A 27,437-nucleotide genomic window follows, 5' to 3' on the forward strand; every position below is an offset into this window, starting at 1 on the left:
GCATCCCTGTCTTCTGATGCCAGGTGCATCCAGCTCCAGCCATGGTAGGTGCACTTTCTGGCTGAATGTTCCGATTCACCAGCCCCTCACTGTCATAGGTCCATTCATGGGGAAATGGCTCACCTCTGGCTTCACAAAGATTGTGAATAGCATAGCAAGCCACATTAATGCACACAGCTTTGATGACATTGACATCCAAATAGGTCTGTATATATCACCAGCTGGATTTCAATCTGCCAAAAACACATTCAACAACCATTCCACACGTGCTGTGAGTGTAATTATACAATTTATTGCCAGGGCCTCATAGATCAGGGTACAGTTTCATAAAACAAGGCAAAAGGGAGTACACAGGGCCCCCCAGATTGATGGTGGGGACTGTAACTCCATTTATGACAATGTCTTTTGGTGGGAATAGTGACCCAGCCTGTCCGTGAATGTAGACTTCCAATCAGTGAAAAAACCTGGCATCATGCAATTCACACTGATATTCATAAATCGGTCTCTGTGGTCCAGCAGGGCCTTCATAGCAATGGAGTTAATACCCTTTGTGGTTTAAGTTCTCATGTGCTCCTTAAGTAGGGCAAACTATGGGCACAAGTCCCATCAATGACCTAACACAGTTCAAAAACTTCATTCTCTCAAAGCCAGCCTTCAGGAATTTCTTTTGTGCCCGCCACTTGGGGTAAATCACATGCTTGATTGCCTCAGAAACCTCTGCCACCACTTTACCAACAGTCAACTTTCCAACACCAAACTGCTTGGCAATGGACCTGTAGCAGTCTGCGGTAGCGAGCTTCCAAACTGTTATAGCAACCCATTTTTGGACCAGCAATGGCGCCTTCATGTGTGTATCTTTATGGCTGGAGGGTCGGGGCAAGCTGCACACAAAGCTCCAGAAATTTAACTTTCTTCATGCAAAAGTTCTGGACCCATTCCAGGACCGTATGATGATGTGATCCCACCAGTCTGCTTGTGACCCTGCATCGGAAGTATTGGCCTACATAGGGGGCATCAGATTGTCTTGAGCAGCATTAGCCAGTTCAAGCCAGCCATGCCTGTGTACTCTTATTCCTCCCTCTGCTCCTTCATAAACTCTGTCAGGTGCCTTTGGTGGGTCAGAAAATGCCACTGAAATGGCCATCAGTGGTTCATGGAAGCTCTGCCCATTTCTTGATACAGGAGTGAAAGCACAAGCAAGAGTTCTTCAAAAGGCACCTCCTCTAGGTTGCTGGCTCCAGTAGCTGAGAGTGCACAGACCAAAATGACTGCTCAGCAGGATGTGTTGGTGGGCTGTTCAAACTTCCTGTGTTGTGCAGGGTGGACAGTCAATTTTTCCACTGGAGTGGCCACATTTCGGGAGGGCAGTAGGGAGTCTGGGATATGGCTGGTTTGACTCGAATCTGTTTACTGTAGTGTAGCCACCAGAGCCCCAGGTTTGGGTAGAAAATTCTTAAGATAGGGTTAACAATGAGTGTAAATGCTCAAGCTCTGGGTTTTCTAACCCAGGGTCAGCTGACTCAAGTCCCACTAACCCTGCACTTACATTCAGGGGCGGCTCTAGCTTTTTTGCCGCCCCAAGCACGGCAGGCAGGCTGCCTTCGGCGGCATGCCTGCAGGAGGTCCCCGGTCCCGCGGATTCGGCGGAATGCCTGTGGGAGGTCCGCCGGTCCCGTAGCTTCAGCATACCTGCCGCCAAATTGCTGCCGAATCCGCAGGACCGGCGGACCTCCCGCAGGCACGCCGCCGAAGGCTGCCTGACTGCCGCCCTCACAGGGACCGGCAGGGCGCCCCCCGCGGCTTGCCGTCCCAGGAACATGCTTGGAGCGCTGGTGCCTGGTGCCGCCGCTGCTTACATTGCAGTGTAGACAAACACTGAGTGGATGCTGGCCAATCCTATGGTGACATTCTTAAAAAAACAAGTTTCACTTAATTACAGGAAATGTGGAAGAACATGACTGCCTGTGGCATAAAATTTGGGAGGATGGTCTGCATCTTTATACACAGATTCTGTCGCATAGCAATATTTTTTTCCCCATGCAAATTTTCCCTATTCCTAGGAGGAATAGATCACAGGAGAGTCTTGTGCATGTGTGCACATAGCTGGTTTCATCCTGGTTCACATTAGTGCTGGTTCACATTAGTGCTGCATTTGTTGCATGTGTTCCTCCTGTGTGGCAAGAAATCATGTCTGTCTAAAGGCACCCACCAGAATTTGGTCCATTAACTAATAAAAATTCCAAAAGTCATATGTAATAATTTAGCCATGCAGCTGAATATTTACCTTTGGATTTATACATTTCAGAGATCCTAATAAGACTCCTGTGTAATGTCTTATCCCGTTTGTATAGATATCAGTACTATTAATACAAGACAACTTCAAGCAAATCTGGACAATGAGAAAAATAAGACAAGCATAGGCTGTCCTTGACAGTGTTATTGCTAAACCTGACCTAGCCTGACTAATGTATTCATTTCACCAGGATTTAAGTCTCTCACACTGTTTTTGTTATATGATACTGTGTCTGTGAAGGCTTCTTTTGAAAATGAGGAGAAAATTATATCTGAGGCAAGTTTGCTTGAATGAAGTCTCATTAAAAAGCTTAAGGTTAGATTTAATTTCATGGTTAGGGATATTTCAGTACTTTTAAAAATACTATTTTCAGATTTGTGTGTAAGTCTGCATAGTTTATTCTAAACTGTCATCATGTTTTGGATATTTTCACACAGCTGAATTTCAAGTTACATTTTCAAGAGGCACATGTTGTAGTAATTTACTTTTTCACTCATGTGGAGGCTGATGGATTTTTTTGGAGGGTTGTATTGGTGGGGATTAAAGAATCTCATTACCAGATACAATTTTTTTAGATGTGGAAGAACATTCATATAAATCAATGGACTAAAGGAAGCCCCAGTACAAACAAACCCAGGTTCCACTGGCTTCAGTTGGAGTCACACTTCTGCCAGGGTAGAATTTGATTCAATGGACTGGATCCATCACCATTGGTGTAATGATCCCCCTTAGCCAGCAGGGACTGCTGCAGTAGAATAAGGGATCACCTCCATTTGAGAGCAGGTACTGTGTAACTTGCAATTGCTATTGGGGATTCCATCGGGGGAGGCCAGCTTTGCAATAGGGCCTTGTCTCGCTAGACCAAAAGGTGTGTTTTTAACACACATTAGTTAACTAACCTGTTAAAAGCCTATTGTAGACAAAGGAAGTTGTAGCTTTTCAAGGTGAGCCCTAGGCTCCCCACTTAGGGTTTACCTCGAGATGTTAAAACTATTATTGCCTTGTCTACAATAAGGATGTTAGCATGGGTTAGTTAATCTATGTTAAAATACACCTTTTATCCTAAAGTAGTCGTGGTCTAAGTCTCCAGCACATTACCCTGACAAGTCTCCCTCTCCCCAGTTAGCATTGCTCAGTTTGGTGTGAATGAAGGGCTCCTTGGGACTGGTGGTTGTATGTTTTTTGCATCCACTCTAATCTCCCTTCAGGCACACCTGCTACCCGTGCAGACCCTTACGTTAATGAAATTAAAATGACTATGTTAATGTATCACACACAGTGAGAAGGTGGAAGAGGGGGGTTGTAGAAGGAGATATGACCAGAAGGAAGTTGTAAGAAGATGTAGGATAAAACTGTAAATTGTCCTACTTTATTTTGTACTGTCTTACCCCTTTCTATTACAACCCCACCCATCCCATCTGTCCTCCAAGCATGTAAATTACACAGATTTACACTCACAGTGCCAGAGGCTCTGCCCTCACTTAATCAGTTCAAATCCTGAGTAATGGCAGGTAAGCAAATACAAATACACTGGTGTAAGGGTATGTCTACACTACGTCACCATAGCTATGCCAGCGTAATTCTGTAGTGTAGATGCAGCCTACACCGATGTGGGGAGGGGGAAAATAGTGGGTTCATCACTGAAGGGAAACCACTTCCCCAAGTGATGATACCTATGCTGAAAAAAGCATCCTTCCATTGCCATAGCTGCATCTACACTGGGGGTTAGGTCAGCATAGTTATTTTTGTCATGGTTGTAGATTTTTTTCACACCCCTGAACATATAGCAGACTAAATTTTAAGTGTAGACGAGGCCTATGGGAGGGATGAATTTGGCCAAATGAATCAAATTCAGGCCTGGTGCCATTCCCATAAAACTTAACAGGAGTTGCTCCCACTTATGGCAGAGCTGACTTTGCCTTTTAATAAGATAGACAAACAGAAAGAATGTCGCTGTGAAATCTTATCACTGGGGCTGGTATGCAACAGCTGGCACTCCTGAAAGCCAGAACTACTCCCCATTAAAATTTGATTTGCTATCAGTGAGGCCAGAGCACACACAAATACCATTTTAATAAGCCCTGAAGAAGTATTCTGTTTTCAAATCAAATCCACTTACCATGTTTGCTATCTACCACATTGGTTGCCAAGTTTTAACTTAAGATTTCACTGGAAACAAAAGGCGGGTTCTGACTACCAGGCCCTTATACAGTCACTGCAAAGCAAGGAAAAGCATGCTTGTGTCACGTACTTCAGACCTGAGTCACAGCACAGTCACCAGGAGTTCGGAAACACTGTACAATGCAGCACTGAACCCTGGTGCATGGATGACCTGCTTTAACTAAAGGAAAGAATGCCCCCATTAGCATGTGAGCAAAGGAAGTAAAAATGATCTCATTCATGGGCCTTTCTTCCATTTATGTGAGGGGAGTTGGTCCCCACAGAACAGCACATCTTTCTCTTGCCCACACAGGGTAGTCTGTCTCATTTTCCTCAGTCTTAACCTTTGCCTCTTCCTTGGATTGACATGTGAGACAATGCCAAGGCTTTGCATTCTTCCTTTATATCTTTGTTACAATAGCGAGGTGGGGTGAGGTTAAAAATGTGTGAACACCCAGAGCGTACCTTGAGTGCACACGACCATTTTGGAATTATTATATGTGATTTGTAAAACTGGTTAAAAGAATAGATTGCAGTTTGAAATTCAGGGCCCAGCTGCAGCAGCATTAGCTTAAACCTAAGTTATCTAGTTTAAATTAATGATAAAAGATAGCTTCTAAATAATAAAAGTCCCCAAAGCAAAACTTTCAACTAATGCTACTAATTGCCTTTGAATCCGTTTTTCTCTATATTACCACGTTAGCACAAGCAGCGCATTAATTATTGAACAATATGTAAATCATTGTGAAATGAGTAATACATTAATTTACCATCTTTTTTAGATAGGAAATATCTCTTTTCTTTTTAAAAAACAAATAACTATTTTTGGAAAAAAAACAACTCTTAATCCTCCTTTGTTTTCCATAGTCACAAATATTTGCAAAGAGAATTATGCAAATGAACTGAAAAATGATTTTGTTACTGTATTTTTTATTTAACAATTAATAAAATAAATCTCTTTCTATCATGCCCCTCACTAAAGATTTAACTGGTGTGTTGTAGCTGTTTCACTTGATGGCTTAGCAAATTGTCTTTTAAAAGGACCTGTTTTGAATTAATTATTTACGACTGTGATAAACTAAGTATTCAGAAAACTATATTGATCCTGCCAGCATGTCACTTGAATCAGTATCATATGCACATATCTTCAGCTGACATTTCTCAAAAAAACCCAAAAGCATTGCAACCCTTTCCTTGACTTTTGTCTTACCAACAGTGCTTAATTTGTAATGAAGGAAGTGTTGGGGCTCAAGCAATTAGCTGCTGGGACTTAAACAATTTTCTTATATTCATAACTGATACAGCAAGCATAGAGGTGCCCCGCGGGGCTCAGCCCTGGCAAGGCCTGGCATAAATTTACACTCTGTAGACTGGTAAGCAGTGCCCTGTCATGCCTCTCAATAAGAGGAGAAATGTACTACACTAGAAATACAGTCAAGAAATAACCTTATGCTTTCACAATAGTTTTCTTCTACACAATCTACTCTTCCTTCAACAAATATTCATGATAAGGTTCAGTTGTTTTATGAGACATTTAGTTTGCTTCACAGAAAATGTATCCAGGTATCAAATCTATGGAGTTTATCAAATGAACATTCTGCTACATTTTGTGTTTTAGTGCACTGGAAATATGTTGTTTTAAAGGGGCTCTGGTAAGGGACAGTGCCCATCAAGACAAAGATCTTAAGGTATAAGGTCAAAGCACTTCTTCATCCTGGTCCACACACACACACACACACACACACACACACACACACTGCCCCCGGGGGAACCAAATTAGAGCAAGAACCACACATGACAGATGCTAGTCACATTGCTTAATGCATTGGAAGGCACTAAGATACCATGTGATGGTATACACCATATACAAACTCAATTAGAATGGAAACAAATATAAAAGAACACTGGGGAAAGGACAGAGTGGCACCATCAGACCCTCAGTTGCCTTTGAGCAGGTAAGTACATTAAAAAAATATTTATAATTCCCAGCTTGGGTTTCTTGCCTTCCTCTTCCAGATAGCTCCATGAGGATTCCTGCTGCAGCCTTAGGTATGCAGTAGCCTCTGATTAGACTTGCAGTGAGCTACCTAGGAATTGAAGAACTTACTTGCCTTAGCTTTGAGCAGGGGGTTGGACTAGATGACCTCCTGAGGTCCCTTCCAACCCTGATATTCTATTCTATTCTATTCTATTCTATTCTAGCTTTCCACCCCCACTGTACTTATTTGCCTCAGCTTTTCATAGGTTCCAAACACGAACTGTGCAGGGAATCCTTCTGTGCTCCTTTCAACCCAGCCATGATTGGTCAGTTCAGCACTGAGCCAGTATACACAGCACTAAGAAGCTTAAGGTGAAGATTTGATTCTAACGATGATTTTTGTTTGTTTGTTTTTAGTTATGTAAAGAATAATGTCTCTCCCTTAACTCATCTCTTTTTTCCTATCTTGTAAAAAGTAAGAAGTTGTTTAATTCTAATGAATGGCCATATAGAATGGTCCCAATCCAATTCCCATTGAAGTCAACATTGCCTTTTTATGCCCTCAGACAACTTTCTGTTTTTCTGGATATTCCCCAGAAAATTAGCTTCCAAGTTCTCCGCAATCTCATTCCTTCTTAGTCATACTTCCTCATGATCCTACCTTCATGCCTGCTTGGTCTGGTCTGATGCCTCTGTCCCTGTCCATTTTTGGTTGCAGAATCATATCATCCATTTTCTCTTCCCCTGAACTCCTCCTCAGCATAACCCCTTTAAACATACCTTTAACAAAGCTTCCTTTATTATAAATGCTGGGGATGGCCACATCTATTCTCCCTAATAAATGGCTGACATTTAAATCTCCTGGACAATATTCTCTTTGTGACAAAATCCTTTAATCCTATAACCTCAATCTTTACTAATTTCTGGATTCTGGAATCTCTAACCCATTCCCAAAATTGTAATTCCTCCAAACTGTGGCTAATAAACCATCTCAGTATTTGTAGTTTATAAAATTGTTAACTAAACCGCTCATTGCCCAATATATGGGGACAAGTATTGAGGCCAATCTGAACCTGGTTTTTGCAATCCACAAGTTTTTCTAAGATTCATTACAAATGATTAAAAGGCATTTTGAAATGCTGTATAAATATATATGCCCCAATCAGAGCTTCTAGCACCAAGGAAGAAAGAACAACAGAAGACTCAATGAAATCCCCCAGAGACTTCTCAGTACAGATCTAATTTATTTTGGAAGACACTATGATGATGGGGTCTATAAAAGACCCAAAGATGGGTAGGGAAATTGCAAATACAGTATATTTTTTAAAGATATGCTAAACTATATAGCTTTATGTAATTAATAGAGTCACAGACTTCACAGCCAGAAAGGACCTGGGTACACATGGGGTAACATTGGAACATATATGTTGTAATTCATTCTGTTTAAAAGAGAAAAGTATAAGAATTATATTTATTTAATTTTTTTCTCCCAGCCTATAGAATTTGCTTTGATGACATGTAGCCAAAGCCTGAAAAACATGCCAATATCCAGAGGTCTGCAGCTCCTAAAGAGTGAATTTTCTCTAAAATCTCATTACTCTTTAGATTAGAAATAATGATCCCTGCACCTCAACATTTGTATTATTGGACCTTCTGCACAGACAGACAGACAGTAGTTGAGATTACTTGGCATATTGAACAATAGAAAGGAGTTGATATAATTAGTGTTGATGGTTACCCTATTTTATTTTTTCCCAGGTTGCTCTTCCCCAGGCTGAGGTTCCCCCCAGTATTGGGCCATTTTAAATTTCAAGGCCCAAGTGTTTTATTAAAGGAAAAGCCCAGTTCACTGTAAAGAAAACTTTCAAAATATAACTGATGACTAGAAAGTAAAGTGAGTCATGATGTTTTTTCTTTTAAAAAATAACAGCATATTCATTTGGTCCTAACTACAGCCACCCAGCCTGGCCTTTAGGGCCAACAAAGCCAATCCTCTCATCATTTTCAGGGCTGGCACTGTTGCCTCTGTTCACAAAACAGGAAACACAATGGGAGCTCAAATTAAGAAAGCCAACATGAGGGCAGAAGAGGCAACCCAGGCTCTCTATAATGTAACTGACCTCACTGCAGGGTGTTGCTACTGGTGTTGTGGTACACCAATCTCTAGGTGTTGTTTGGTAATATTCTGGGTGTAGCCTTCAGTGCTTCCAGCAGTGGGCTCTTCAAGCTTTAGCCCTTGATGGGTCCCCAAGAATGCTCACACACTTCAGCAACAGATAGGTTTTCTTTACAAGGGCTGCTAGAAATAATATTTGCAATACCTCAGGCAAGATTACTTTTGATTACAAGCTAAAGATAAGCAACAGTTCGTCACTCAGCTACTAAGGGCAATCCAGTCCAGTAGTACAAAGGTGGGCTTTCCTCAGTATAGTGCCAGGGAAACTCCGATCATGTACTGGCCTGCAGATCCCCTAGCCAGAGTTCAGTTCTTTATCCATCTTGTTCTGATCTGTTTGCTCCTGCCCACCATGACTCACCATTGGCCTCATTGCCAGTAATGAGCTGCTTCCCAGCCCACTTTTCAGTCCCAACACCCAAGTAGGGTTGCTGTTGCCACCTGTGAGGTACAACAAAAATGGACATTTTGGATGATCCTGAGACCACCACACTGGACATCTGGCAGTGTGTACTGAGCACCCTTACTGATTTCCTGGGACATATTGTAGTTCAGCCTCCATTTTGAGTGTAACCTTAATTATGTCCTTCACCATAAACTGTAACTGTTGTGTTGGACTGCATCTTACTTCTCTATTAGGAGGAGAGGTGCCTAGGTATCAGATCTTAAATGTTAGCAACATCAGGGACTCATCAACTTTGAACAAATCTTCCCTATGAGAACCATGGACGTGCTAAAGAAGAAGGGCCAGGCTAAAGGAAGCTGGTTCTCTCAGTTTCTCTCCAGGAGTCTGGGACATTAGTCACCTGACATGGGATTTGAAACCAGACCTGCTCTCTCTCACTGGCTAAACATTGCCAGGAAGCAGGAGGACTGCAGGAAGAAAAGGAGAGGAGAGGCCTATCTGCTTCACACATAGACTGGGCCTGAGCACTCACAGAGAAGGTGAGCATAGATTCAGGAGGACAGTATATAGGTGTTTGTTGGTTTTGCATAGATTTGCATGTCTTGTCTACATGGTGAGTTAGTGTGTGTCAAGCCAGGTTGTGGATCTACAGCAGTCCAGCTTGCCACACACTAATTCGCCATGTGGGTGCTAAGCTGCACTCTGGGACTTTTATTGCACATAACAAGGTACATACAGCAAATTAATGAGCAGCAAGCTGGTGCACTATACATTCACACCCTGGTTTGCTGTGCACTGATTCACCATGAAGACAAGGACTAAGAGTAAAGTGTGTGTATGTGTTTAAGAAGTTTCTTTGCTTTAGCTGTCACATGGTCTCTAAAGAGTTAAAATCTAAATGGAAGTGTCCCTGAGAGTAGAGCTCTGGGGGAACATGCATAAACTACTTGGGAGATTTTGGGGGCTCAGCATAGGTCTTAGGGTTTAGGACACCTGGACTGCAGGGTTCCACATCCCAAGAAGGGGGTGTCAGGGTGTCTTCACTCTGGGAGTGGCCTGAGAGGTCAGAACTAAAGAGTGTGTCTGGCCGCTTCTCAGACCCAGTTGTCTTGGAAGCTGAAAGCTGTGGTCACCGCATCTCAAAAAAGACATATCACAGTTAGAAAAGATCCAGAGAAGGCCAACACAAATTATTAGGGGTATGGAACAGCTTCGATATGATGAGAGATTAAAAATACTGGGACTGTTCAGTTTAGACAAAAGACGACAAAGGGGGGATACGATAAAGGTCTATGAAATCATAAATGGTAAGGAGAAGGTGAATTGGGGAATGTTATTTACCCTTTCCAAATAATACAAGTACTAGGTCTCACTGTGCCTCAGTGGGTCACAGCTGAAGATGCCAAATTCAGGATGAACTGCTGAGAAATACTTATCCCAAACTGGTGGTTATTCTATTATTAGATATACAAAGCCAGAATCAAAAGTAAACTTCTGTCTTACCACACTGGTTAACAAGAAGTCCAAACTACAATCTCTTAAGGCACCCCAGGCCTCGTTTCACCACTCAGACACTAGACTTAATGATGAGTGGCTGTTTAAAACCAATTTAAACAAAGAGTCCTTCTAATCCCAAGAGATCAGCCACATAGCCAGGTGAATATATAACTCGGATCTTACCCATAATTATGCTGTTGCCAATACTTCAGTATCTAATATCTAAAGGTTTATTTATAAGAGAAGAGAATGTGAAGAGCATTAAAATGGTTAAAAAAAATCATATACATACAATCCTTGCAAAGTTCTTGAATCAGGTTTGTAGCAGCGATATACAGTCCGCTGGCTTGTAAAGTCTCTGGTAATATCCAAAAGATTGGAAGGTCCTCAGTCCATTGGTTGGAATGCTCCTTTTAGTGTAAGTTCATAGTCCAACTGATAAGAACTGTGTCATCATGGGGGACTTTAACTTCCCAGATATAGATTGGGTAACAAATGCTAGTAACAATAACAGGGCTCAGATGTTCTTAGACGTGCTAGCAGATGAATTCCTTCATCAAGTAGTAACTGAACCGACGAGGGGGGATGCCATTTTAGATTTAGTGCTGGTGAGTAGTGAGGACCTCGTTGAAGAAATGGTTGTAGGGGACAACCTTGGCTCGAGTGACCATGAGCTAATTCGGTTTAAACTAAATGGAAGGATTAACAGAAATGATACTGTAACTAAGGTTTACAATTTCAAAAAGGCCAACTTTAATAAGTTAAGGCAACTACTTAGGGAAGTGGATTGGGCTAACATACTTAGGGATCTAAAGGCAGATGACGCCTGGGATTATTTCAAGCAGAAGTTGCATGAGATGTCTGAGGCCTGTATCCCGAGAAAGGGAAAACAATTAGTGGGCAGGAGATTTAGACCTAGCTGGATGAGCGGGAGTCTCAAAGGGGCAATTAAGAAAAAACAGAAAGCGTACAGAGAATGGAAGAAGGGAGGGATCAGCAAGGAAACCTACCTTAGTGAGTTTAGAGCATGTAGGGATGCGGTGAGAAAGGCCAAAAGCCGTGTAGAGCTGGACCTGGCAAGGGGAATTAAATCCAATAGTAAGAGGTTTTATAGCCATATAAATAGGAAGAAAACAAAGAAAGAGGAAGTGGGACCGCTGAAGAATGTGGATGGAGTGGAAATTAAGAATAATCTAGGCATGGCACAATATCTAAATGAATATTTTGCTTCGGTCTTTAATAAGGCTAATGAAAGGTTTAGGAATAGAGGGAGTAGGACAGAGGGGAATAGAGGAGGGGGGATAGACATTACAGTATCAGAGGTGGAAGCCAAACTTGACCAGCTAAACGGGACTAAATCGGGCGGACCGGATGATCTTCATCCTAGAATATTGAAGGAACTGGCACGAGAAATTGCGAGCCCCTTGGCGACAATTTTTAATGAATCTGTAAACTCGGGGGTGGGTACCGTTGGACTGGAGAATAGCTAATGTGGTTCCTATTTTCAAGAAGGGGAAAAAAAGTGACCCGGGTAACTACAGGCCTGTTAGTTTAACTTCTGTAGTATGTAAGATCTTGGAAAAAATCTTGAAGGAGAAAGTAGTTAAGGACCTTGAGGTGAATGGCAATTGGGACAAATTACAACATGGGTTTACGAAAGGCAGGTCGTGCCAAACCAACCTGATCTCCTTCTTTGAGAAAGTAACAGACCTTCTAGATAAAGGAAATGCGGTGGATCTAATATACCTCGATTTTAGTAAAGCGTTTGATACAGTTCCGCATGAGGAATTATTGGTTAAATTGGATAAGATGGGGATCGATAGGAAAATCCAGAGGTGGATAAGGAACTGGTTAAAGGGGAGACTGCAGCGGGTAGTACTGAAAGGTGAACTGTCAGATTGGAGGAAGGTCACCAGTGGGGTTCCTCAAGGTTCAGTTCTGGGTCCGATTTTATTTAATCTATTCATTACTGACCTCGGAACCAAATGTAGGAGTGGGCTGATAAAGTTTGCGGATGACACAAAGTTGGGAGGCATTGCCAACTCGGAGAAGGATCGGGATATTCTGCAGGGAGACTTGGATGACCTTGTAAATTGGAGTAATAGTAATAGGATGAGATTTAATAGTGAGAAGTGTAAGGTGATGCATTTAGGGATGACTAATAAGAATTTCAGTTATAAGCTAGGGACACATAAGTTAGAAGAGACTGAGGAGGAGAAGGACCTCGGAGTCCTGGTTGATCGCAAGATGACTATGAGTCGGCAATGCGACATGGCTGTGAAAAAAGCTAATGCGATCTTGGGATGCATAAGGCGAGGTATTTCTAGTAGGGACAGGGAGGTGCTGCTTCCGTTATACAAGGCGCTGGTGAGACCTCACTGGGAGTACTGTGTGCAGTTCTGGTCTCCTATGTTTAAAAGGGATGAACTGAAACTGGAACGGGTACAGAGAAGGGCAACTAGGATGATCCAAGGAATGGAAAACCTTTCCTATGAAAGGAGACTCGAGGAGCTTGGTTTGTTTAGCCTAACCAAAAGAAGGCTGAGGGGGGATATGATTGCTCTCTTTAAATATATCAAAGGGATAAATACCAGGGAGGGGGAGGAATTATTTCAGCTCAGTGCTAATGTGGACACGAGAACGAATGGATATAAACTGGCCGTGGGGAAATTCAGGCTTGAAATTAGACGAAGGTTTCTAACCGTCAGAGGGGTGAAATTTTGAAACAGCCTTCCGAGGGAAACGGTGGGGGCAAAAGACCTCTCTGGCTTCAAGATTAGGCTAGATAAGTTTATGGAGGGAATGGTTTGATGGGATTACGTGATTCTAATCAATTAGGCAATAACGGCCATCGCTGGTAAAATGAGGGTCTGGCTAGAGAATCTTGCCTGTATGCTCGGGGTTCTGCTGATCGCCATATTTGGGGTCGGGAAGGAATTTTCCTCCAGGGTAGATTGGCAGTGGCCCTGGAGGTTTTTCGCCTTCCTCCGCAGCATAGGGCAGGGGTCGCAAGCTGGAAGATTCTCTGCGACTTGAAGTCTTTAGATCACGATCTGGAGACTTCAACAGCAGAGTTAAGGGAAAGTGGGGGGGTCAGCTTTGTGGCCTGCATCATGCAGGGGGTCAGACTAGATGACCATATTGGTCCCTTCTGACCTTAAAGTCTATGAGTCTATGAGTCTATGAGCAGGAAAGAGGTAAAATAGAGATGCTTCCAGAGTCTTTTATACCTTCTCCCATGTGGAGGGAATGCTCTCCATCTTAGTTTGTGGAAAATTACAGACACAAGATGGAGTCCAGGGTCACATGAACTAGTCACATGCCCTTGCATGGTTTGATGACTCATAGGAGCAGCCATTACCCATATTCTGGCTAAAGCATCCACAGGAAGACTCACTGGGCAGGGGCAAGCTTCTTCTATAGCTCATTATGTTCTTTAATGTGTCATCAACTTGAATGGTCAATCCACAATGTGCTGGTTAGACTGGATGTAAACTACCTTGTGGGTGTTATCCCAGGAGCAAACACATTTGAAATACTGGTACGTCGTCAATATTCATAACTTTAGATACAAAGATGATACATGCATACAAACAGGATAATCATATTTGATAGATTCTAACTTTTCCATTGATACCTACCATGATCTACTTTGTACAAGATTTGTTGCAATTGTCTAACAGTGGCAATATTAATTACATAAATGGTCATGTTTCAATCATACAGCATCACATTAGAGTTCACCTGATTAAATTAATAGGCAGCAGGTTTAAAACAAAAGGAAGTATTTTTTTCACACGATGCACAACCTGTGGAACTTACTGCTATAGGATGCTGTGAAGGCCAAAAGTAATACTGGGCTCAAAAAGGAACTAGATAAGGTCATGGATGATAGGTCCATCAATGGCTAGAGGCCAAGATGGTCAGGGATGCAACCCCATGCACTGGGAGTCCCTAAACCTCCTACTGCTATGGATTACTTGAAATTGCCCTGTTCTGTTCATTCCCTCTGAAGCATCTAGCACTGACCACTGTCAGCACTAGAGGAATCACTGGTCTGACCCAGTATCACCATTCTTTTTTTCTTATGCTTGTAAGGAATCTTCTATTAAAACTATAGGAAAAGATACTCTTTATTGAATGAAAAATGAGAAAACCACACTCATTACTTTAATTATTCTTTGGGAGTTGAACTGAGTTCAGTTGCTCTTCCAGTTAGAAGACATAAAAAAGCTGATGTCTTTTCAGACACCAATTTTTAAAGTCTTTTTTCTCTTACAAAGATTATTTACAGTCCATCTAGAATTTTAGGTTTGTCTCCTCTATTCCCAGTGATTTACAATGGAGCAAAATCAGCCAGTTTACATTTAAGATATTTTCATTCCTTTCTCAGTCTCTCACTAGTGTACTTAACACAAAATGATTAAAAGCTGTGTGTTCTGTTAGACCTGTTATGGTGTTTAAACAAGGAAGTCTGTGTTTGTTTAAGAGAATGGGGAAATGGTTATCTTGACAGATTAGACTGAAAAAACAGTACGGCCACAGTCTAGCACAGATGTCCAAATTTGCCACTTGGCTGGTTTTCTGAGGTACTCTAAACAAAACTTGCATGTGTGTTTGTGCCTTGGCTCTGTTTGACACCTGACTGAGGAATGTGATTAAGAGCTACTGCCAGGGCTTACATGTCTCTTGTGGGCAAATGTTTACAGGACTGAAATCCTTAGAGTCTGTTTAACTGTGTCATAATTAAACTAATGGAATACAAGATACATTTCTTTCAGTATCTTAAAGCCCTTGCTAAGAAGTAATTTCTTATCATATTTGAGAGACTGTATTGTGCAGAAATCTAAGCAAAGCTCTTCAGAGGATCCTGAGATTATTTAGCAGTGCTTCTCCTTTCATTCAGTGGTGGAACATGTGGAAATGGAGGGAGAAGGACCCACATTCTGGTCCCATTGGCCACTGGCTTTCCAATGAGGCAATTAGGAGCCTAAGTCTCATTGAAAGTCCATGGCACTTGGGCCCAAATCCTCAAAGGTATTTAGGAGTCTAAGGCCTTGGCTACACTTGCGAGTTACAGCGCTGTAACTCACTCCCCGTCCACACTGGCAAGGCATTTGCAGCGCTGTATCTCCGTGGTTGCAGCGCTGCATGTACTCCACCTCTCCGAGAGGAATAGCGAGTATTGCGCTGCCGCTGCAGCGCTGTGGCGCCAGTGTGGCCGCCCAATGCACTGTGAATGGCCTCCAGAATTATTTGGTAGTATCCCACAATGCCTGTTCTAGCCACTCTGGTCATCAGTTCAAACTCTACTGCCCTGGCCTCAGGTAACCAACCATGTGACCCACCCTTTACATTCCCCGGAATTTTAAAAATCCCCTTCCTGTTTGCTCAGCCCGGCATGGCTTGGAGTGCTATCAGCGAATCTTTCCAGGTGACCATGCCTCCACGCGCCAAGCGAGCCGCAGCATGGAGCAATGGCGAGTTGCTGGACCTCATCAGTGTTTGGGGGGAGGAAGCTGTCCAGTCCCAGCTGCGCTCCAGCCGTAGGAATTACGATACCTTCGGGAAGGTATCAAAGGACATGTTGGAAAGGGGCCATGACCGAGACACCCTGCAGTGCAGGATTAAAGTGAAGGAGCTGCGGAGTGCCTACCGCAAAGCCCGCGATGCAAACGGCCGCTCAGGTGCTCCCCCCGCGACCTGCCGATTCTACAAAGAGCTGGATGCGATACTTGGGGTTAACCCCACCTCCACTCTGAGCACCACCATGGACACTTCAGAGCCGGTGTGGGGGGGGAGAGGAGGAGGAGGAGGAAAACGGGAGTGATGGTGGTGGGCCGGATGGAGACACCCCGGAATCCCTGGAGGCATGCAGCCAGGAGCTCTTCTCGAGCCAGGAGGAAGGTAGCCAGTCGCAGCGGCCTGTACTTGGTGGAGGACAAACAGAAGAGCAGGTTCCCGGTAAGCGTTTTTTTTGGGGGGAAGGAATTTTTTCGGTGTGGGCTCTTTGGGAGAGGAGGGTTAGACATGCATGCCTAGATGCGGAATAGTGCATTGATGTGGTTTATCACATCGCGGTAATCGGCCTCGGTAATCTCCTCGAATGTCTCATTCAGAACGTGTGCAATGCGCTTGCGCAGGTTTATCGGGAGAGCCACCGTGGTCCTTGTCCCAGCCAGGCTAACGTGTCCGCGCCACTGTGCCACGAGGGGCGGGGGGACCATTGCTGCACACAGGCAAGCTGCATATGGGCCAGGGCAGAAGCCACATTGCAATAGAAGACCCTCCCTTGCTTCCCAGGTCACCCTCAGCAGCGAGATATCGTCCAGGACGAACTCCTGTGGAAAATGTTGGGACAGTGTTCAGTGTAGGTGCCCCCTGAAGCTGTTGGCTCTCCCCAAGGCACAGAAACCCAGAGGACAGTGCAGCCCTGAAACAATCAGCCCCCCTTACTCACCATTTTGAGGCTCCCGTGAGATATGTGTGCTCTGTTTCGGACGGGAAAATTATGCTATTGTGTAGACCCTGTGTGTTTTCTACTCCTTAAGTGCGGGGGAAATCATTACTCTGTCTGGTATAAACAATGCTGCCTCTGTTAAATGTTGCATTTTGCCTATACAGCTGCATCAACCTTGAGACCTCAGCCGTCCCTCTTATCGCCTGCTCAGAGACTGCAAAGACTCAGGAAGAGACCGCGAAAAAGCAAAGAAGACATGCTGCAAGTAGTGATGCGGCAATCTATTAAAGAGAATGAGAAAGCACAGAACTGGAGGGAGAGAGAAAGCAGGATCCGCCAGGAAAACACAGCGCACCGGCGGCAAAGTACTGCGCACCGGCAGCAAAGCACTGATAGGCTCATAAGCATCCTGGAGCGCCAAGCAGATGCTATCCAGGAGATGGTAGCTATGCAGAAAGAGGAGCAGTACCGCAAACGCAAACGCCACCCCCCCCCACAGCCCTTGTCCCAAAACTCTTTCCGTTGTGCCTCACTGTCACCTCCAACCCACTTTCCCCAACTTCCGTGTTCTTCATGCCACCCGCTGCCTTCAACAGCAGTATCTTCACCACCCAGCCCTGAAAACCACGACCCTTACCCTCTGCACTCAACCCCCATCACCATGCAGTATAGCTGTCCTGAAGGGCAGCACTCACTGCACAGCACACCAGACAGGACATACGCGAATCTGTGATTGTACTGTTCCCCACTCCACCCCCTTGTTTCTTTTCAATAAATAATCTTTTTTTCTTTTCAATAAATGGATTCTTTGGCTTTGAAAACGTTCTTTATTATTGCATAAAGTAAAAGACTCCTTAGCCCAGGAAATAAACAGGCACTGCAAGTCTGCTTGTCTGCTTAGCAGACACTGATTTCTAAAGATTGGAACTACAGCACTTCACTCCCGTGCAGGGCACCAGATATCACTGCTGGTTTTCAGCCTCAAATTGCTCCCTCAAGGCATCCCTAATCCTTGCAGCCCTGCGCTGGGCCCCTGTAATAGCCCTGCTCTCTGGCTGTGCAAATTCAGCCTCCAGATGTTGAACCTCGGAGGTCCATGCCTGAGTGAAGCTTTCACCCTTCCCTTCACAAATATTATGGAGGGCACAGCACGCGGATATAACTGCGGGGATGCTGTTTTCGGCCAAGTCCAGCTTCCCATACAGAGATCGCCAGCGGCCCTTTAAACGGCCAAAGGCACACTCCACAGTCATTTGGCACCGGCTCAGCCTGTAGTTGAACCATTCCTTGCTGCTGTCAAGGCTCCCTGTGTAGGGTTTCATGAGCCACGGCATTAATGGGTAAGCGGGATCTCCAAGGATCACAATGGGCATTTCAACGTCCCCTACTGTGATCTTCTGCTCTGGGAAAAAAGTCCCAGCCTGCATCTTCCTGAACAGCCAAGTATTCCGAAAGATGCGTGCGTCATGCACCTTTCCAGGCCAGCCTGTGTTAATGTCAATGAAATGCCCACGGTGATCCACAAGCGCCTGGAGAACCATAGAGAAATATCCCTTCCGATTAACGTACTCGGATCCTAGGTGGGGTGGTGCCAGAATAGGAATGTGCATCCCATCTATCGCCCCTCCACAGTTAGTGGATGGCTTTGCACAAATGGGGTTTCCTATTTCCTGCACGTTATCCAGAGCCATGGTTCTTCTGAGTAGGATGCGATTAATGGCCTTGCAAACTTGCATCAACACGATTCCAACGGTCGACTTTCCCACTCCAAACTTGTTTGCGACGACCGGTAGCTGTCTGGAGTTGCCAGCTTCCAGATTGCAATAGCCACCTGTGACAGCGTATCCCATAAGGCTTTATGGGGGGGTGTTTATAAATGTATGTATGATATAACTGGAATATGTTTTGTGCTGCCTGTGCCATGTAAGATATCTCCGTAAAGGTTATGGTCTACTATATCTATTCATCCTATTTGTACATATATATCATTTTCTACTTGAGGTTAAGAATATGGGCTGTATGCTTGCTTGGTTTATAAGGGTACGTCTATACTTACCTCCGGGTCCGGTGGTAAGCAATCGATCTTCTGGGATTGATTTATCGCGTCTTGTCTAGATGCGATAAATCGATCCCGGATCGATCCCGGAAGTGCTCGCCGTCGACGCCGGTACACCTGCTCCGCAAGAGGAGTACGCGGAGTCAACGGGGGAGCCTGCCTGCCGCGTCTGGACCCGCGGTAAGTTCGAACTAAGGTACTTCGACTTCAGCTGAAGTTGCGTATCTTAGTTCGAAGGGGGGGTTTAGTGTGGACCAGGCCTAAGTAAGCTTTGTGAGGCATTTGGTCAGCTTCTTTAGGAAGGAATTCGCCAGGTTAAGTACCTGATCAGGAAACACTTGGGGAACAATGCATCTTGGAATGCTCCAATCCACATAAGAAGTCTTCCTGGAGACATGCAAGATACCATGTGGACAATGGCTTCGGCCTGTAAAGACTGAGTCATGCAGGGGCATGTGACTTGCCCAGGTGACTCCAGAACTCCATCTTGGAGCTGGACTTTGCATAGGAGGGAGGAGGGGGGTCTCCACCCACAAGAGAGAATCTATTTTAACCAGTGGGTGACCCCTCCATTTTGTCTTCAGCTGGCTAAGGAAGGAGCCTCTCCACCCCCCCAGAATACTTGAAGGGAACTGGAACAAACGACAGTAACTATAGGGGGTGTGAGTGATTGCTGGACCCAGGCTAAAAGGAGATTACCCTGTAAAAGGGAGCATTCTGGAACTGGTGAGGAACTTATCTGTATTTAGTTTGATTAGACATAGATTTGCGCATTTTATTTTATTTTACTTGGTGACTTACTTTGTTCTGTCTGTTACTACTTGGAACCACTTAAATCCTACTGTCTGTATTTAATAAAATCACTTTTTATTTAGTAATTTACTCAGAGTATGTATTAATACCTGGGGGAGCAAACAACTGTGCATATCTCTCTATCAGTGTTATAGAGGGCGAACAATTTATGAGTTTACTCTGCATAAGCTTTATGCAGGGTAAAACGGATTTATCTGGTTTTAGACCCCATTGGGAGTTGGGCATCTGAGTGCTAAAGACAAGCACACTTCTGTGAACTGTTTTCAGGTAAACTTGCAGCTCTGGGACAAGTGATTCAGACCGTGGGTCTGTGTTGGAGCAGACGGGAGTGTCTGGCTCAGCAAGACAGGGTGCTGGAGTCCTGAGCTGGCAGGGAAAACAGGAGACGAGGTAGTCTTTGCACATCAGGGGGCAGCTCCCAAGGGGGTTTCTGTGATCCAGCCCATCACACCACCCGCTTCTCCACTGGCAGGGCAGCTCTCAATCTCGTGTCCTTGCGCCGCAGGGTGGGGGCAAGCTCCTCACACAGTCCCATGAAAGTGGCTTTTCTCATCCGAAAGTTCTGCAGCCACTGCTCGTCATCCCAGACTTCCATGACGATGTGATCCCACCACTCGGTGCTTGTTTCCCGAGCCCAAAAGCGGCGTTCCACGGTGCTGAGCATGTCCGTGAATGCCACAAGCAATTTCGTGTCGTACGCGTTACGCAGCTCGATAGCATCGTCGGACTCCTCACCCTCACTCTCACTGTCACTTTGGATCTTAAGGAATAGTTCGACAGCCAAACGTGATGTGCTGGCGAGACTCGTCAGCATACGCCTCAGCAGTTCGGACTCCATTTCCCGCAGACAGATCGCGCTGCACAGAAACCGTTGAAAGATGGCGCCAAAGGTGGACGGAAACAAAGGGATTTCTGGGATGCGAAGCTGTCATAACTATAAAGGGAAGGGTATCAGCTCTCCTGTGTACAGTACTATAAAATCCCTCCTGGCCAGAGACTCCAAAATCCTTTTACCTGTAAAGGGTTAAGAAGCTCGGGTGACCTGGCTGACACCTGACCCAAAGGACCAATAAGGGGACAAGATACTTTCAAATCTTGGGGGGGGGGAAAGGCTTTTGTTTGTGCTCTTTGTTTAAGGGGTTGTTCGCTCTTGGGACTGAGAGGGACCAGACATCAATCCAGGTTCTCCCCATCTTTCTAAACAAGTCTCTCATATTTCAGACTTGTAAGTAAAAAGCCAGGCAATGCGTCTTAGTTTTACTTTGTTTTCTCAACTTGTAAATGTACCTTTTACTAGAGTTTATCTTTGTTTGCTGTACTTTGAACCTGAGACTAGAGGGGGGGTCCTCTGAGCTCTTTAAGTTTGATTACCCTGTAATCAAAGTTTGATTATTTTCCATACTGATTTTACAGAGACGATTTTTACCTTTTTCTTTAATTAAAAGCCTTCTTTTTTAAGAACCTGATTGATTTTTCCTTGTTTTTAGATCCAAGGGAGTTGGATCTGTATTCACTAGGAGTTGGTGAAAGGAAGGAGGGGGGAAGGGTCAATTTCTCCTTGTTTTAAGATCCAAGGGGTTTGGATCTGTATTCACCAGGAGTTGGTGGGAGAAAGGAGGGGATGGTTAATTTCTCCTTGTCTTAAGATCCAAGGGGTTTGGATCTGTATTCACCAGGGAATTGGTGAAAGGTTTCTCAAAGCTTCCCAGGGAAGGGAATTAGCTTGTGGGAATGGTGGCAGCAGAGCAGATCTAAGCTGGTAGTTAAGCTTAGAAGTCTTCATGCAGGCCCCCACACTTGTACCCTAAAGTTCAAAGTGGGGATACAGCCTTGACAGAAGCGATGCATCACGGGGCATTGGGACAGGACCCAGAATCCCCCGCACCCACGCCTCCTTCCCACAACCCACGGCGCCAGAATGGGAAAAGGTGCTCTGTGGGATAGCTGCTCATAATGCACCGCTCCCAATAGCGCTGCAATTGCCACAAATGTGGCCACGACAGTGCGCTGGGCAGCTGTCAGTGTGAACAGACTGCAGCGCTTTCCCTACTCAGCTGCACGAAGTCAGGTTTAACTCACAGCGCTGTACATCTGCAAGTGTAGCCATTTTAAATCAGTGGAAGTTAGGTGCCTAAATTCGTTTGAGGATCTGGACCTAAGTCACTTTTGAAGACAAGACTAGCTCCTAAGTCAGTTAGGCATTGAAACACTGAGTGCAGCAATGCTTAAATACCTTTAAAAGTCTGCCCTGAAGTTCTTTTGTAGACATATTACAGCCTTAGAGATGTAGATCACCTCCTGATAAAAAGAAATGCTTACATAATTCTGAAATGATCACTTTCTACACAATTTACGAGGCATACTTGGTTTGATAAGTCCATACAGCACTCTGCTACAATACATTATCAGCTTTCTTTATTATCATCATATTGGATTAGTTGCCTTGACATTACTTCCAAGACAAAAAAACACTTTTTAAGCCAATGGCAACTTCCCTTCTCTAAAGTCTACCTAGTATTATATGGAGTTTTGCTCAGCATTTTTTGTTATTAATTAGAAATTTTAATATTTAATTGCACTCCAATAAGGTTAAGCCACAAGTTAAGGTTGATAAATGCAAAGTAATGGGCATTGGAAAACTTAATCCCAACTATATACAAAATGATGGGATCTAAATTAGCTGTTACCACCCAAGAAAGAGATCTTGGAGTCATTGTGGATAGTTCTCTGAAAACATCCACTCAATGTGCAGCGGCAGTCAAAAAAAGCTAACAGAACGTTGGGAATCATTAAGAAAGGGATAGATAATAAGACAGAAAATATCATATTGCCTCTATATAAATCCATGGTACGCCCACCTCTTGAATACTGCGTGCAGATGTGGTCACCCCATCTCAAAAATATGTGTATTGAAATTTGAAAAGGTTCAGAAAAGGGCAACAAAAATGATTAGGGGTATGGAACAGCTTCCATATGAGGAGAATTTAATAATGCTGGGACTTTTCAGCTTGGAAAAGAGACGACTAAGGAGGGATATGATAGAGGTCTATAAAATCATGACTGGTGTGGAGAAAGTAAATAAGGAAGTGTTATTTACCCCTTCACATAACACAAGAACCAGGGGTCACTCAATGAAATTAATATGCAGCAGGTTTAAAACAAACAAAAGGAAGTACTTCTTCATGCAAAGCACAGTGGAACTCGTTACCAGGGGATGTTGCGAAGGCCAAAAGTATAACTGGGTTAAAAAACAATTAGATAAGTTCATGAAGGATAGGTCCATCAATGGTTCATAGCCAAGATGGTGAGGGATGTAACTCCCTGCACTGGGGTCCCTAGCCTCTGACTTGCTAGAAGATGGGAGTGGATGACAGGGGATGGATCACTGTGTGATTGCCTGTTCTGTTCATTCCCTCTGAAGCACCTGGCATTAGCCACTGTTGGAAGACAGGATACGAAGCCAGGTGGACCATTGGTATGACCCAGTAAGGTCGGTCTTATGATAGAGGACAACATTTTAAAAAGTGAGTACTCCAAACTATTTTCAGATATATACATGTGTGTGCAGTGCATTATGCATATGTAAATCTCTGATCGGTATTCATGCATACATTGTGCACATGCAAATTCTGTATACTCACAAACCCAAATTTGGGCCACAATGTATTAGAATCCAAGTGCAAAAGACCTGCAATCTATGCACCCAAGAATGGTTTCCGCCACTCTGACCTTCAGGGATACTCTAACCTGAGGACTGGTATCTGCCACCAAAAGGAAATGATCCAGTAATCAAGACCGTCTGTGCATAGTGTGTTCCTGCCCCATGACTGATACATCCTCAACCAGTGTCCCCTCTGCTTAGGGATTGAAGGTGAAGCAGAGGAAATATGCCAGCCCCACACCATTTGAAGATTTTCCCTGCATTAGGAGAATCTTCAGTTGCTGCCTTAGAAGTTTTAAGTCCCTTTGAAGTGCTGGAGTGGAACAAACTGGACTCAAGAGGCATTGAGGATCTGACCCTCTATCTTTTACTCACATTGTGTCTGGATGTTGACTAGCATATGTGCCTAGCCCAGACTCTACTAGAGCTGGTCAGAATATTTTTGGTGAGACATATTGGTTTCCATGAAAGTTTTATTGGAAAAGGTTTTGGGTCTGGGGTGGAGAGAGAAGGAGAGACATGAAAATCATCTCTATTCACCATAAAATCACATTTAAAACATATGAACAGTGTTATAAAATACTATATAGTATACATTATAATATACACACAGAAAGAAAGAAACACATCCCAAACAATTATTACACATGGATCAAGGCATCACCATCATCAAGTTCACCCCAAAACTTATAATGCACCAGGTTCACAAAAAGGAATCCAGATTGAGTTTAGAAAAGGTGTAGTCAATCTGCCACCAATGAGGGGAAAAAATTGGAAAACTTGAAAGGTGCTACAAGACAGAGCTGTCACCCTTCGGTCAGCTGTGCATGGTATTATAGAGGCTGAGTAAAATTTTCATACAGTGAAAATTTTCATGTGTTCCTAGGTCACTTTTGAAAATGAGATGTAGACGCCTGGGTCCCATTAGTGCTTTTGAAATGTTAAGTTGCTGTGAGTAAGTGTTTTGAGATTTTGGATCCCTCAATTCCTGTGTAATAGATAAGGACAGGGAAGGATTAATTGTACCTGCTGGGCATAAGCATTGTGAGATTTTGGGTCCCTCAGTTCCTACATTTGCCTGTAACTATTTCTCAGAAGGTTAGGCTACTACAAGGATCCACTATTTATGATTTACCTGAGAATGGGGCCCTTTTTTGTGAAGGAATTTTTTCATGTTCTCTCTCTATATATATCTTCCTTCTGTATATTCCACTGCATGCATCTGATGAAGTTGGTTTTAGCCCACGAAAGCTTATGCCCAAATAAATTTTTTAGTCTCTAAAGTGCCACAAGTACTCCTCATTCTTTTTGCTGATACAGACTAATACGGCTACCACTCTGAAACCTGAAACCTTATTGTATAATACTACTGGACCTCTAATACTACAAGTGCTGCCAGACAGATATTCTGTGTGTCATGAACCAGTGGGGTATGATAATGGAGATATGTTGGTGCTATTTCCATTATATATTAAGTTCAGCAGGTCTTCCATCCATAACTTGGATCAAATAAAGTATGTTCATTGTGGATATGAGTCACAGGATAACATGAGACGGGGACTATCTTTTATGTACTGATAACCCCAATGCATTACAAAGTCCCTACATGAGTTACTGCATTTCCTCACTGCTATGGAGTTGGACTTACTGAGGCTAATTGTACTCAGTAATTTTAATGTCCACGGAGATAATAAATCTTCTGAGTTCCAGAGGTATTCATTTTGTCTTTCCTTTTTTTTCAATATGAATATGAGGCTGTTAGAGATGAAGTAAGGGTTGCAGGATCTTCAGTACGGCCAGTCAGAAAACAGAATGGATTTTTAATGAATATTTTATTGTTGACCCACCCAGGTAGCTGGTGTTGGTACCCTGCAGATATATGTAATTAAGCTCTGCTCATTTCATGTGGCAGGTGTAGCTCATTAATTCACCATGGATATCATCCTTTTGACTTTTAGGTTCTGGACCTGAACATCCTAAAGGGGGAAACAAAATAACAACCAAACCTGAGGAAAATGGTTGGGCTGGAATTTATATTAATTTTTTGTTAGCTTGTGAATAAAGGAAGGGAGTAAATTTTGAACTTAAACAGTATGTGTTAACTGTGCTGTGATGTGTAGGAACCCCATTTGCTCAGATTGGTTTGTCCTTTCTTTTAGAGTTCACAGTTTGAAGCACAAGTTTTGTAAATGAAATGAACATGGACAAGTCAGGCTAATTTCCCAGAAAAAAACAGGAATGAAAGCAAAAGCCACCATTCTGTCCAGGATAGAAACACCTAGTGTTTCACTTCTAGACAAGAACACTCTTCCTCAAGGATGGGGTAACTGACAGGTCACTGGCCTCTAACTGGTTGCACAATGACAATCCACTCAGTTTGTACATGACTGTCCAGTTCCCTTTATGACCAGGACGTTTACTGTCGAAAACACAAATACTCACCAAAAGGTGATTATAGAAAAAAACATGGAGTTCTTCATTCATTTCCCTTTCACAAAGGCCAGCGTTGTCCTGTGTTGTTTAACATGTGATTGTACACAGGGCTGGCTCTAGGATTTTTGCCGCCCAAAGCAAAAATAATTTTGGCCGCCCCTCCACCCCCATTTTTTAATTACCCCCACCCCCGGCCCTGCCTCAACTCTGCCCCTTCCCCAAATCCCCAGCCCTGCCTCCTCTCCCCAGGCTCTCAAGCCTGGGAGGGAGGGAGGGGGAGCAGCGGCGCGCGAAACAACTGTTTCGTGCGCCGCGGCCGCTCGGGATCTCCCCCTCCCTCCCAGGTTTGAGAGCCTGGGAGGGAGGGGGAGACTCCGAGTGGCCGCGGCGCGGGCGCCGCTTCTCTCCCTCCCTCCCAGGCTCTCAAGCCTGGGAGGGAGGGCGAGTAGCGGCGCGCGAGCGGCAGCGGAGGTGAGCTAGGGCGGCCGGGGCACATTTTTAGGGGCGGCATTCTGGCGCCGGCCATGCTGCCCCTAAAAATGTGCCGCCCCAAGCACCAGCTTGTTTTGCTGGTGCCTAGAGCCGGCCCTGATTGTACAGGACTAAGGACAAAGGCTGGAAAACTGCAGTAGTAAATGAAGGTTAATAATATCTTTGCACCAACCACAATTTTTAGCACCACCATCCAATGAATCATAGGAAAAATATATTGTAATTGGCAACCTATATGCAAACTGCCACCCCCAGCAAAACTAGTTATCAGCATTGTGCTGTCAGAAAAGATTTTTTCCTGATTAGAGCATTCTGCTAAAGATTGACATTTTCTAACAGAGAGAATAATACATTCCCATGGAGACTTGGGATTTAACCTTGAAAGAATCTAACATGATTGAGCAGATAGCTATCTGTACATCTGAACATATCTCTAGGTAAATGCAGAAAAGGAAAAAAAACACCTTTTTAAAATAAAATTTTGACTTACTTTGCTACCAAAATGTCAATAGAGAGATTCACTTCTTAGCTCAAAGGAATATACCGTATCTTTGCTGATAGTACATTTACCCAGAGACCTGCTTTATGATAACAAATATACTATTCAAATTGCCAGCAAAGCTACAATGAATTAACTTAGCACAATTCAAATGGACTTTTGGCATAACATCAATCAATTACACTTTTCATGGTGCTCCTAGGTTAATATAAAAGAATACAGTACAGTACTATTCATTTTATTTAGCATCCTTCAAACAGAGTATCATAAAACACTTTGCAGAGAAAGTGACTCCCAGGTAACATTTAATGGGGGGAAGTGACTCTCTAACTCCAAAGAAGGAGAGAGGTTCACACAGATGGGGCAGCACAAAAGACAGAGCAACCCCCATCTGTGAAAGTTCACAAAGAAGGGACAATGAGGTTGCCAAGGCTGGATATGAAGAATACTGTGGAGCAGACAGTAAACTAGTTTCAGACCATGTCTACACTCTGTGTTGTAATATATTACTTT

Source organism: Terrapene carolina, unplaced genomic scaffold (assembly GCF_002925995.2).
Source record: "Terrapene carolina triunguis isolate 2854851 unplaced genomic scaffold, T_m_triunguis-2.0 Scaffold113, whole genome shotgun sequence".
Classification (NCBI taxonomy): domain Eukaryota; kingdom Metazoa; phylum Chordata; order Testudines; family Emydidae; genus Terrapene; species Terrapene triunguis.